Source organism: Lepidochelys kempii, chromosome 1 (genome assembly GCF_965140265.1).
Source record: "Lepidochelys kempii isolate rLepKem1 chromosome 1, rLepKem1.hap2, whole genome shotgun sequence".
Lineage (NCBI taxonomy): Eukaryota > Metazoa > Chordata > Testudines > Cheloniidae > Lepidochelys > Lepidochelys kempii.
The window spans coordinates 4,910,174-4,920,669 of record NC_133256.1 but is presented as its reverse complement, the minus strand read 5'-3'; the positions used below and the strand labels follow the sequence as shown (position 1 = coordinate 4,920,669).

General features: G+C 47.4%; 1 pseudogene; it reads left to right on the top strand.

Moving 5' to 3' along the window:
• Nucleotides 1–5,936: 5,936 nt before the first annotated feature.
• LOC140905597 (olfactory receptor 51G2-like) lies at nucleotides 5,937–10,283 on the top strand (annotated as a pseudogene).
• The last annotated feature ends 213 nt before the right edge of the window (nucleotides 10,284–10,496 follow it).

Below are 10,496 nucleotides of genomic sequence, written 5' to 3'. Positions count from 1 at the left end.
TTAAAACAAATAAAAGAAGTATTTCTTCACACAACGCACATTGAATCTGTGGAACTCCTTGCCAGAGGATGTTGTGAAGGCCAAGACTATAACAAGGTTCAAAAAAGAACTGCATACATTCATGGGGGAGGGGTCCATCCATGGCTACTAGCCATGATGGGAAGGTGTGGAGTCCTTAGCCTCTGTTTCCCAGAAGATGGGAAAGAACAACAGGGAGCTGCCGTCCCCCGCCTCCTGACTACAGCCGTGTCACTGCAAGCGTCAAGAAGCTACTTCCAAAGCTGCAGGGGTTGGTGCCTGCAGGCAAGCGCAGGGCCGTGTGGACCCACCTGCACCCCCCACCAAATGGGACCTACCCCAGGTCAGTACCGAGCACCCCAGCCCTAAGCCCCCTTGCGCACTCTTACTCCTGCCCAGGTCCTGCACCCCAATCCCCGGTCTGCTCCTGAACCCTAACTCCCTCCCAGACCCCCACACCAACCACCAGCCCTGAGCCCCCTCCTGCACTCCAAACACCTCATCCTCACACCCACCCCAGAGCCCACACCCACAACTGGAGCCCTCACCCTCTCCTGCACCCACCTCCAGCCTCAACCCGTAGCCCCCTCCCACACCCTGAACCCCTCATCTTTGTCCACCGGAGCCAAGGGGGCCCCACAAACTCTAATAGCCCTGGGCCCCCAGAAGAGTTAATCCGGCCCTGATCACATAGCTAAATTAGGCAGGCTTTGCTCTGAAGCTAGAGAAACAGCTTTCAGGAGCCACATCTCCTGAGGCAGATTAGGGGTTTGTGTGGCCTTGGCTGAGCCAGGAAAACTGAGGCTTCCTCTCCTTCCCTTCTGCAGCCCTCCTCCTGCTGGGGAAGCGGGGTTAAGGGTGAAGGGGTTTCCACCCAGCACTCATCTTAGGGGAGTGGGGTCCAGGAATGCGGTCAGGCAGTGGGGGCTTATTCTGCTTCCCCACCCAGTGATTCTGAGATTGCCCCATTCCTAAGCTCAGTGCTATTCCAGTGCCCTGAGCCGCTCTCCGGCAGTCGGGTGTGGGGAGAGGGGCAATCCCCTGCATCCAGACCTCACTTCACCACAGGAGAGGCAGGTGGGTGGAACGGAGCAGGGTGACACCATTGGCCCAGGACAAGTGGCTGATCTACTACTCACCCAAACCCACCCTCACAAGGCACACCCCCATCTGGGGCAAGAGACCAGGGAATCAGCACTCCGCACCAGCTGGACAGGGATACAACTGGGCACCAAGCTGGAATCGGGAGTCCCAGCTGGTGGATTGGGCTTGGATGATAAATAGATGGGTCCTGGCCCCGCAAGGCCCACCCATGGCTACACTCCTGCTTCGACACAGCCTTGTTTCCCTGTGTCTCTCAGAGCATCTTTCCGTCTGTTTGCCCCTTTCTTGTGGAAGCAGCTCTTGCTGAAACCCATGTGAGCCTGGGCCCTGTCACCACAGTGCTCTGTGCTCAGTGTGTCACAGGGTCAAGGTGTGAAGCTAACCTTTGCCCTCAGACTGCTTTCTGCTAGCCAGACCGTCTAAGATGAGGCTCCTGTGTCTGTTAGTCCATTCTTTGCAATGACTTGGAAACACAGGTCTAGTGACTGTGCAGAAACTCCCGGCATCCCCGTGACACTCCCACACGCCCCTCCAAAATCCTCATTCTTATTCCTTGTTCCTCACGGAGAAGGGAAGGGTCCTCCCCTACTGAAAGAACTGAGGGAAATTTTTATGTGGGGACCCTTGTGGAATCTCCCTTCATTTCTCTGGCCTGCACCCTGGGTTTGTAATGCAGAAAAGGAGGCTGATGGGGAGAAATCTGGTCCTATATTATATTATTATTATTTTATTTTATTTCAGCATGATCACAGCTCTGACAGCCTCATTGGAATCATTCGGCTGCCCCCTAGGAAGCCATGTGACTAATCGGCACCATATGAACAGTGATGACAAGCCTGGATTCCAGGAATAGAGCCTGCAGCTGGGCTGGCACTTAAGTCAGGTTGGGCAGGATCAGCATGAATCCCTTGTGATTTGGCCTCCTGGAGTTTACCATTGGCTGTGATGGGGTTAAAGCTGGTGCACATGAAGCCGAGAAGCTGAGATTCCCTGATGGCCAAGTGGACCCCAAGGGAATGTGCAGGCATGCTTCATAAAAACACTTGCCACCCTATCTGAACAGATACTAGCTGATGCCTGTGAATCCTCTCTGATGACAACTTGCTCTCAGGCTGAAGACCTCTGATGTCAGTGGCTCCCCTTCTAGCAGGAATTGCGTACGTTGGCAGGTTTCACTATCTTTAAAATGTGAAGTGGAGGGGAAAGGCTGGAAGCTGTTTCCATTTGCAGATGTTCTGTGCAAAGGCAGAGGACTCAACTGTGCTGTCAGGGAGACTCAGTGAGAGGGGGTGCCATTTCTAGAGGTGCTATGTGTTCTGGGCCCGATACTGCCAGGGTCTGAGTGAGAAGAAGCCCCACGGAATTTCAGTGACTATTTCCCAAATTGCCTCAGGTTTATTTGCTCCTGAACATTTAATTAGCAAATGCATTTTCAGAGGGTTTACACTCTGGCTTGATTGTGTACACAGCAATTCAGAGCTGCGTTGCTTTGTGGTAACTGGTCTGCTAGGGCATATTTCTATTTCCTCACTGGCTGAGGGCTCCAGCATTTCTGCTCTGTAGAGACCTCTAAGAGTTACAGGGCTACCTGCATCTCTGCCCCCTCTCTGGTCTGTGAATGCCAGATGTCAGGCCTTATAGCCTTCCCTCTCACAGGGCCCTGGGTTACAAATGCAGGTCAACTGTGCTGCCGAGCAGGTCTGAGTGGGTTCAGCAACTGTGGTTGTCATGTGAGTACTAAAGTACAGATGTGGAAATATTATACCAAAACTTTTCATTGTAAGACAATATTACAAACAAAACTTTCATGACATGCCTGTATATCGAAAGCCAGCAGTAGAGTTGCTGGAATCTCTGCAGAAAGGAGCAGTGGTAACTTTACTGCTTAATGGCTTTGGCTTTAGAAAGTGTTTCGGAAATACTCCACATACTGTTTGCAATGGGTTTGTGCTATTGTGTTTGCAATGGGTTTGTGCTATTTTGACACGGTCTCCCACAGAATTCTTGCCAGCAAGATAAAGAATTATTGGCTGGATGAATGGACTATAAGGTGGATAGAAAGTTGGCTAGATTGTCGGGCTCAATAGGTAGTGATCAATGGCTCCATGTCTAGTTGGCAGCCGGTATCAAGTGGAGTGCCCCAAGGGTCTGTCCTCAGGCTGGTTTTGTTCAATATCTTCATAAATGATCTGGAGGATGGTGTGGATTGCACCGTCAGCAAGTTTGTAGATGACACTAAACTGGGAGGAGAGGTAGATACACTGGAGAGTAGGGATAGGACACAGAGGGACCTAGACAAATTAGAATCTTGGGCCAAAAGAAATCTGATGAGGTTCAACAAGGACAAGTGCAGAGTCCTGCACTTAGGATGCAAGAATCCCATGCACCGCTAGAGACTAGGGACCGAATGGCTCGGCAGCAGTTCTGCAGAAAAGGACCTAGGGGTTACAGTGGACGAGAAGCTGGATATGAATCAACAATGTGCCCTTGTTGCCAAGAAGGCCAATGGCATTTTGGGATGTATAAGTAGGGTCATTGCCAGCAGATCGAGGGACGTGATCATTCCCCTCTATTCAACCTTGGTGAAGCCTCATCTGGAGTAGTGTGTCCAGTTTTGGGCACTACACTGCAAAAAGGATTTGGAAAAATTGGAAAATGTCCAGCGGAGGGCAACAAAAATGATTAGGGGACTGGAACACATGACTTCTGAGGAGAGGCTGAGGGAACTGGGATTGTTTAGTCTGTGGAAGACAAGAATGAGGGGGGATTTGATAGCTGCTGTCAGCTACCTGAAAGGGGGTTCCAAAGAGGATGTATCTAGACTGTTCCCAGTGGTAGCAGATGACAGAACAAGGAGTAATGGTCTCAAGTTGCAGTGGGGGAGGTTTAGGTTGGATATTAGGAAAAACTTTTTCACTAGGAGGGTGGTGAAACACTGGAATGCGTTACCTAGGGAGGTGGTAGAATCTCCTTCCTTAAAAGTTTTTAAGGTCTGGCTTGACAAAGCCCTGGCTGGTATGATTTAGTTGGGGATTGGTCCTGCTTTGAGCAGGGGGTTGGACTAGATGACCTCCTGAGGTCCCTTCCAACCCTGATACTCTATGATTCTGTGACTGAATTTCCTACTATTGAAATAACATGCCTGAAGCAGAAGGAGATAGAGATCCAGTGATGGAAATCTTCCTGCCCAGGTAGCCCAGTCAGAAGGAACACTGAAAATAGGAACTTGGTGTCATTGACAGATGACATAATGTACTGGACAGGCCTTAGGAGTTTTCCACTTTTCGTCCTAAAAAGAAAAAGAAAAGGAGATTAGATGATATTTAAAGAAACATCTTTCTGTTCTCAATGCAAGTCAAGAGATGCCCAGGAGTTCAAGGTAGATCAGCAAAAACATACTCTTGGATTTACACCACTGATAGAAAGAAAGACACTCCCAGAATGGATCAGAACAGTAGTTCATTTAGTCCAGTGTCTGGTGGCCAATTCCAGGTGCTTCAGGGGAAGGTGGAAGAACCTCTGCAATGGGAAACTATGAGATAACCTGCTCCTAGGGAAAGTTTCCCCCTGACACCCACTAGTTAGACATATTTTGTGGTGTAAATCAGGAAAGTATATAGCCCATAACAAGATCTTTTTTTTAAAAAAAAAAATCTCTACTACTGTAATTGAATTTTCTGGTTACCCATAGACACATCCAGTGCCTCTTTGAATCCTGCTAAGCTCTTGGCCCCATCAGTATCTTGTACCTGTGAATTCTGCAGCCTGTTTGAGAAGTGTGTAGTTTTAAAATTGTGACCTTCACACAGACACTCTTTCTGTCCCTCCACTTCCGAGTGTGGTCCATTGTGTATTGACATGTGGTAAACACATGGCTAATGCATGCTGAAAAAGGTCATTGTATTTATCTGTCCAGCATTGAAGCTATTTCTAAAAGTGTTTCATTGCCCCATTAACTATCCTATTTATTTTCCCCTGTCCTGAGGGTCCAAATTATGCCACTACCTCTTTCCAGCACATAGGATAAATTCTTAGCGGCAGGTGTTTAATTCAATAACATTGACTTCAACGGCATCACTCCAGATTTACATGTGTAAATTCAATGAGAACCAGCCTGTAATAGCTTTCCCTAACAAAATCCTACTGGTGATATACTCTGACCCCCAAGAATTCCTCTAAAAGAAGCTTCTCTTCACCCTCACAAGACCTGCATCCTCTTTCCATGCAAGGGTATTTGGCATGTTACAAGCTAACACAGACAGTGACTTCAGCTGGGTGAGGGAGGGACTGGCACCATAAATGGGTGAATAATGCAAATACTGGTGTTGCACTAATGTGCAGTTGAGTGTACAAGTTACTTCAGCCATGCTCCTGAAACAGGTGATGAGTGTGAATTACTTACAACCACCATTACACTCCACTTTCCTGCACCTCAGGTCTACTCTTTGTTGGAATACTGACCAGTGGTTCTGCTCTCTCATGGCTTTTTCAGAAGTGTTGTACAGGTTTTGCAGAGTTATTGTGCGCACAATCTTGAATGTAAATGTTAGAAACAGCTTCTGATCAGTTACCAGGAGAGAGTATCATCCAACTGTTCACTGAACAAAAGCTTTGCTAAAGTCAAGGAACAACACATCCACTGCTTTCCCCTTATCCACAGAGCCAGTTATCTCATCATAGAAGGCCATTAGATTAGTTAGGCATGACTTGCCCTTGGTCAATCCATTCTGACTGTTCCTGATCACTTTCCTCTCCTCTAAGTGCTTCAATCATTCGGTTCATTATAAAAAACAGATCCAAGCCTCCATGAGGCCATGTACATTTTCTTTTCCATGTTGGCCATAACAGAGCTTGGCTTATCGATAGCCACCATGCCAACAACGCTGGGGATATTCTTGTTTAATTCTAGGGAGATCGGCCTTGATGCTAGTTTTGCCCAGCTCTTCTTCATCCACTCACTTCAATGCAATGAATCCTCTGTGCTCTTGTTGATGGCCTTTGATCACTTCATCGCTATATGTAACCCACTGAGATATGCTTCCATCATAACCCTGCCGAGAATACCCAAGATGGGACTGGTGTGTGTGCTAAGAGGTGTGGCTATAGTACTCCCACTGCCCTTGTTCCTGGATCATTTCCAATACTGTCATGCCAATGTCCTCTCCCATTCCTACTGCCTGCACCAGGAGGTCATGAAGAGGACTTGTTCGGATATCAGTGTCAACAGCTGTCATAAATATAAAGGGAAGGGTAAACACCTTTAAAATCCCTCCTGGCCAGAGGAAAAATCCTTTCACCTGTAATGGATTAAGAGGCTAGGATAACCTCGCTGTCACCTGACCAAAATGACCAATGAGGAGACAAGATACTTTCAAAAGCTGGGAGGACGGAGAAAAACAAAGGGTCTGTGTCTATCTGTGTGATGCTTTTGTCAGGGACAGAACAGGAATGGAGTCTTAGAACTTTTAGTAAGTAATCTAGCTAGGTATGTGTTAGATTATGGTTTCTTTAAATGGCTGAGAAAAGAACTGTGCTGAATAGAATGACTATTCCTGTCTGTGTGTCTTTTTGTAACTTAAGGTTTTGCCTAGAGGGACTCTCTATATTTTGAATCTAATTACCCTGTAAGGTATTTACCATCCTGATTTTACAGAGGTGATTCTTTTTTACTTTTTACTTCTATTAAAATCCTTCGTTTCAGAAACTGAATGCTTTTTCATTGTTCTTAAGATCCAAGGGTTTGGGTCTGTGGTCACCTATGCAAATTGGTGAGGGTTTTTACCAAACCTTCCCCAGGAAGCGGGGTGCAAGGGTTGGGAGGATTTTTGGGGGAAAGACATTTGGAAACAACACTTTCCTAATAAAAATTAAGCCAGATAAACGTTTGGTGGTGGTAGTGGAAGTCCAAGGGCAAAGGGTAAAATAGTTTGTACCTTGGGGAAGTTTTAAGCTAAGCTGGGAGGGAATGGAAAAGGATGTTTTTACCTACATCTGGTCTTGTGAAGTATGCCAAAGAGTGGGAAAACCCCAAGACCAGGTCAAAGCCCCTCTCCAGCCACTCCCCATCATCGAAGTTCCATTTCAGCGAGTAGCTGTGGATATTCTGGGTCGTTTTCCAAAAAAGACACCCAGAGAAAAGCAGTCCGTACTGACTTTCATGGATTTTGCCACCCGATGGCCGGAAGCAGTAGCTCTAAGAAACCCCAGGGATAAAAGTGTGTGCCAGGCACTAGCAGACCTTTTTGCCAGGGTAGGTTGGCCCTCCGACATCCTCACAGATGCAGGGACTAATTTCCTGGCAGGAACCATGGAAAACCTTTGGGAAGCTCATGGGGTGAATCACTTGGTTGCCACTCCTTACCACCATCAAACAAATGGCCTGGTGGAGAAGTTTAATGGAACTTTGGGGGCCATGGTACATAAATTCGTAAATGAGCACTCCAATGATTGGGACCTAGTGTTGCAGCAGTTGCTCTTTGCCTACAGAGCTGAACCACATCCCAGTGTAGGGTTTTGACCCTTTGAACTTGTATATGGCCACGAGGTTAAGGGGCCATTACAGTTGGTGAAGCAGCAATGGGAGGGGTTTACACCCTCTGCAGGAATGAACATTCTGGACTTTGTAACCAACCTAAAAAATACCCTCTGAACCTCTTTAGCCCTAGCTAAAGAAAAATTGCAGGATCCTAAAAAAGAGCAAAAAGCCTGGTATGATAAACATGCCAGAGAGCGTTCCTTCAAAGTAGGGGACCAAGTCATGGTCTTAAAGGCGCTCCAGGTCCATAAAATGGAAGAATCGTGGGAAGGGCCATTCATGGTCCAGGAGCCCCTGGGAGCTGTTAATTATCTCATAGCATTCCCCACCTCCAACCGAAAGCCTAAAGTGTACCATGTTAATCCTTTCAAGCCCTTTTATTCCAGAGAGTTAAAGGTTTCTCAGTCTACAGCCCAGGGAGGAGACAACGCTGAGTGGCCTGAAGGTGTCTACTACAAATGGAAAAGTGCTGGTGGTGTAGAAGAGGGGAACCTCTCCATGACCCTTGGGCATATCCAATGACAGCAGATCAAGGAGCTGTGCACTAGCTATGTGCCGATGTTCTCAGCCACCCCAGGACTGACTGAACGGGCATACCACTCCATTGACACAGGTAATGCTCGCCCAATTAAAGGCCAACCTTACCGGGTGTCTCCTCAAGCTAAAACTGCTGTAGAATGGGAGTTCCAGGATATATTACAGATGAGTGTAATCCGCCCCTCTGGAAGTGCATGGGCATCTCCAGTGGTTCTAGTTCCCAAACCAGATGGGGAGATACGTTTTTGCGTGGACTACCGTAAGCTAAATGCTGTAACTCGCCCAGACAACTATCCAATGCCACGCACAGATGAACTATTAGAGAAACTGGGACGGGCCCAGTTCATCTCTACCTTGGATTTAACCAACGGGTACTGGCAGGTACTGCTAGATGAATCCGCCAAGGAAAGGTCAGTCTTCACCACACATCTCGGGCTGTATGAATTTAATGTACTCCCTTTCGGGCTGTGGAATGCACCCGCCACCTTCGAAAGACTTGTAGATGATCCCCTAGCGGGATTAGGAGAATATGCAGTCACCTACCTTGACGATGAGGCCATACTTTCGGATTCCTGGGCAGAACACCTTGGACATCTACAAAAAGTCCTTGAGCACATAAGGGAGGCAGGACTAACTCTTAAGGCTAAGAAGTGTCAAATAGGCCTAAACAGAGTGACTTACCTTGGACACCAGGTGGGTCAAGGAACTATCAACCCCCTACAGGCCAAAGTGGATGCTATCCAAAAGTGGCCTGTCCCAAGGTCAAAGAAACAGGTTCAATCCTTCTTAGGCTTGGCCGGTTATTACAGGTGATTTGTACCGCAATACAGCCAAATCGCTGCCCCACTGACAGACCTAACCAAAAAGAAACAGCCAAGTGCCGTTCAGTGGACCGAAAAGTGTCAGAAGGCCTTTAACCAGCTTAAAGCGACACTCATGTCTGACCCTGTACTAAGGGCCCCAGACTTTGACAAACCGTTCCTAGTAACCACAGATGCGTCCGAGCGTGGTGTGAGAGCAGTTTTAATGCAGGAAGGACCTGATCAAGAATTCCACCCTGTAGTGTTTCTCAGCAAAAAACTGTCTGAGAGGGAAAGCAACTGGTCAGTCAGGGAAAAAGAATGTTATGCCATTGTCCACGCTCTGGAAAAGCTATGCCCATATGTTTGGGGATGGCGTTTCCACCTGTAAACCGACCATGCTGTGCTATGGTGGCATACCACCAAGAGAAATCACAAAAAAACGTCTTTGGTGGAGTTTAGCTCTCCAAGATTGATTTCGACATCCAACACATCTCAGGAAATTCTAACAAAGTGGCTGATGTACTCTCCTGTGAAAGTTTCCCAGAATCAACTGGTTAAAATCGTCCTTGAGATGTGGAAAATATTGTTAATCTTTATGTACTTGGTAGTATATTTAGAGGTGCATGTGTCTTATTAACTCTGTTTTTTCCAAGCGCTCCAGGAAGACATCCCAGCCAGCGTTTCACCCTAGCTGAGATTTGCAGGGCGTGTCATAAATATAAAGGGAAGGGTAAACCCCTTTAAAATCCCTCCTGGCCAGAGGAAAAATCCTTTCACCTGTAAAGGGTTAAGAAGCTAAAGGTAACCTCGCTGGCACCTGACCAAAATGACCAGTGAGGAGACAAGCTAACCTAAGATAGTAAAAGTAAGCTTAGGAGGTTTTCATGCAGGTCCCCACATCGGTACCGTAGAGTTCAGAGTGGGGAAGGAACCTTGGCAACAGCATCTATGGATTGTTTGCTAAACTCTGAACGATGGGGTTGGACTCACTGTTCATCTTCCTCTCTTACATGATGATCCTCAAAACAGTGCTTAGCATCGTGTCCCATGCAGAGTGCCTCACGGCCCTGAACACCTGCATTTCGCACCTCTGCGCTGTCCTGCTCTTCTACTCACCAGAGATCGGCCTGCCTGTGATACACAGATTTGGGAAGAGATCTTCTCCCTTACTTCAGATTCTCCTGGGCTACATCTTTCTGCTGGTCCCTTCCCTGATTAACCCAGTTGTGTACAGCTTGAAAAGCAAACACCTTCATGCAAGGATAATCAGGGTGTTCATCAAGTGAAGGTTCAGTTCATTACCTGGCTTCAGAGCTGGTGACATGGGAAATGAAAAACTCATGTCACAGCCACATATTATATCCTGGATCTGTATATCCAAGATGACACAAACTACTGTTCTCCACTCTGTAGAGAGAGGTTCAGGTGGGGTATAATGCCTGGAAGAATTGGAGAGGGGCTGGTGAGGAAGGACAGGGCACTGGGGGAAGGAGACAAAG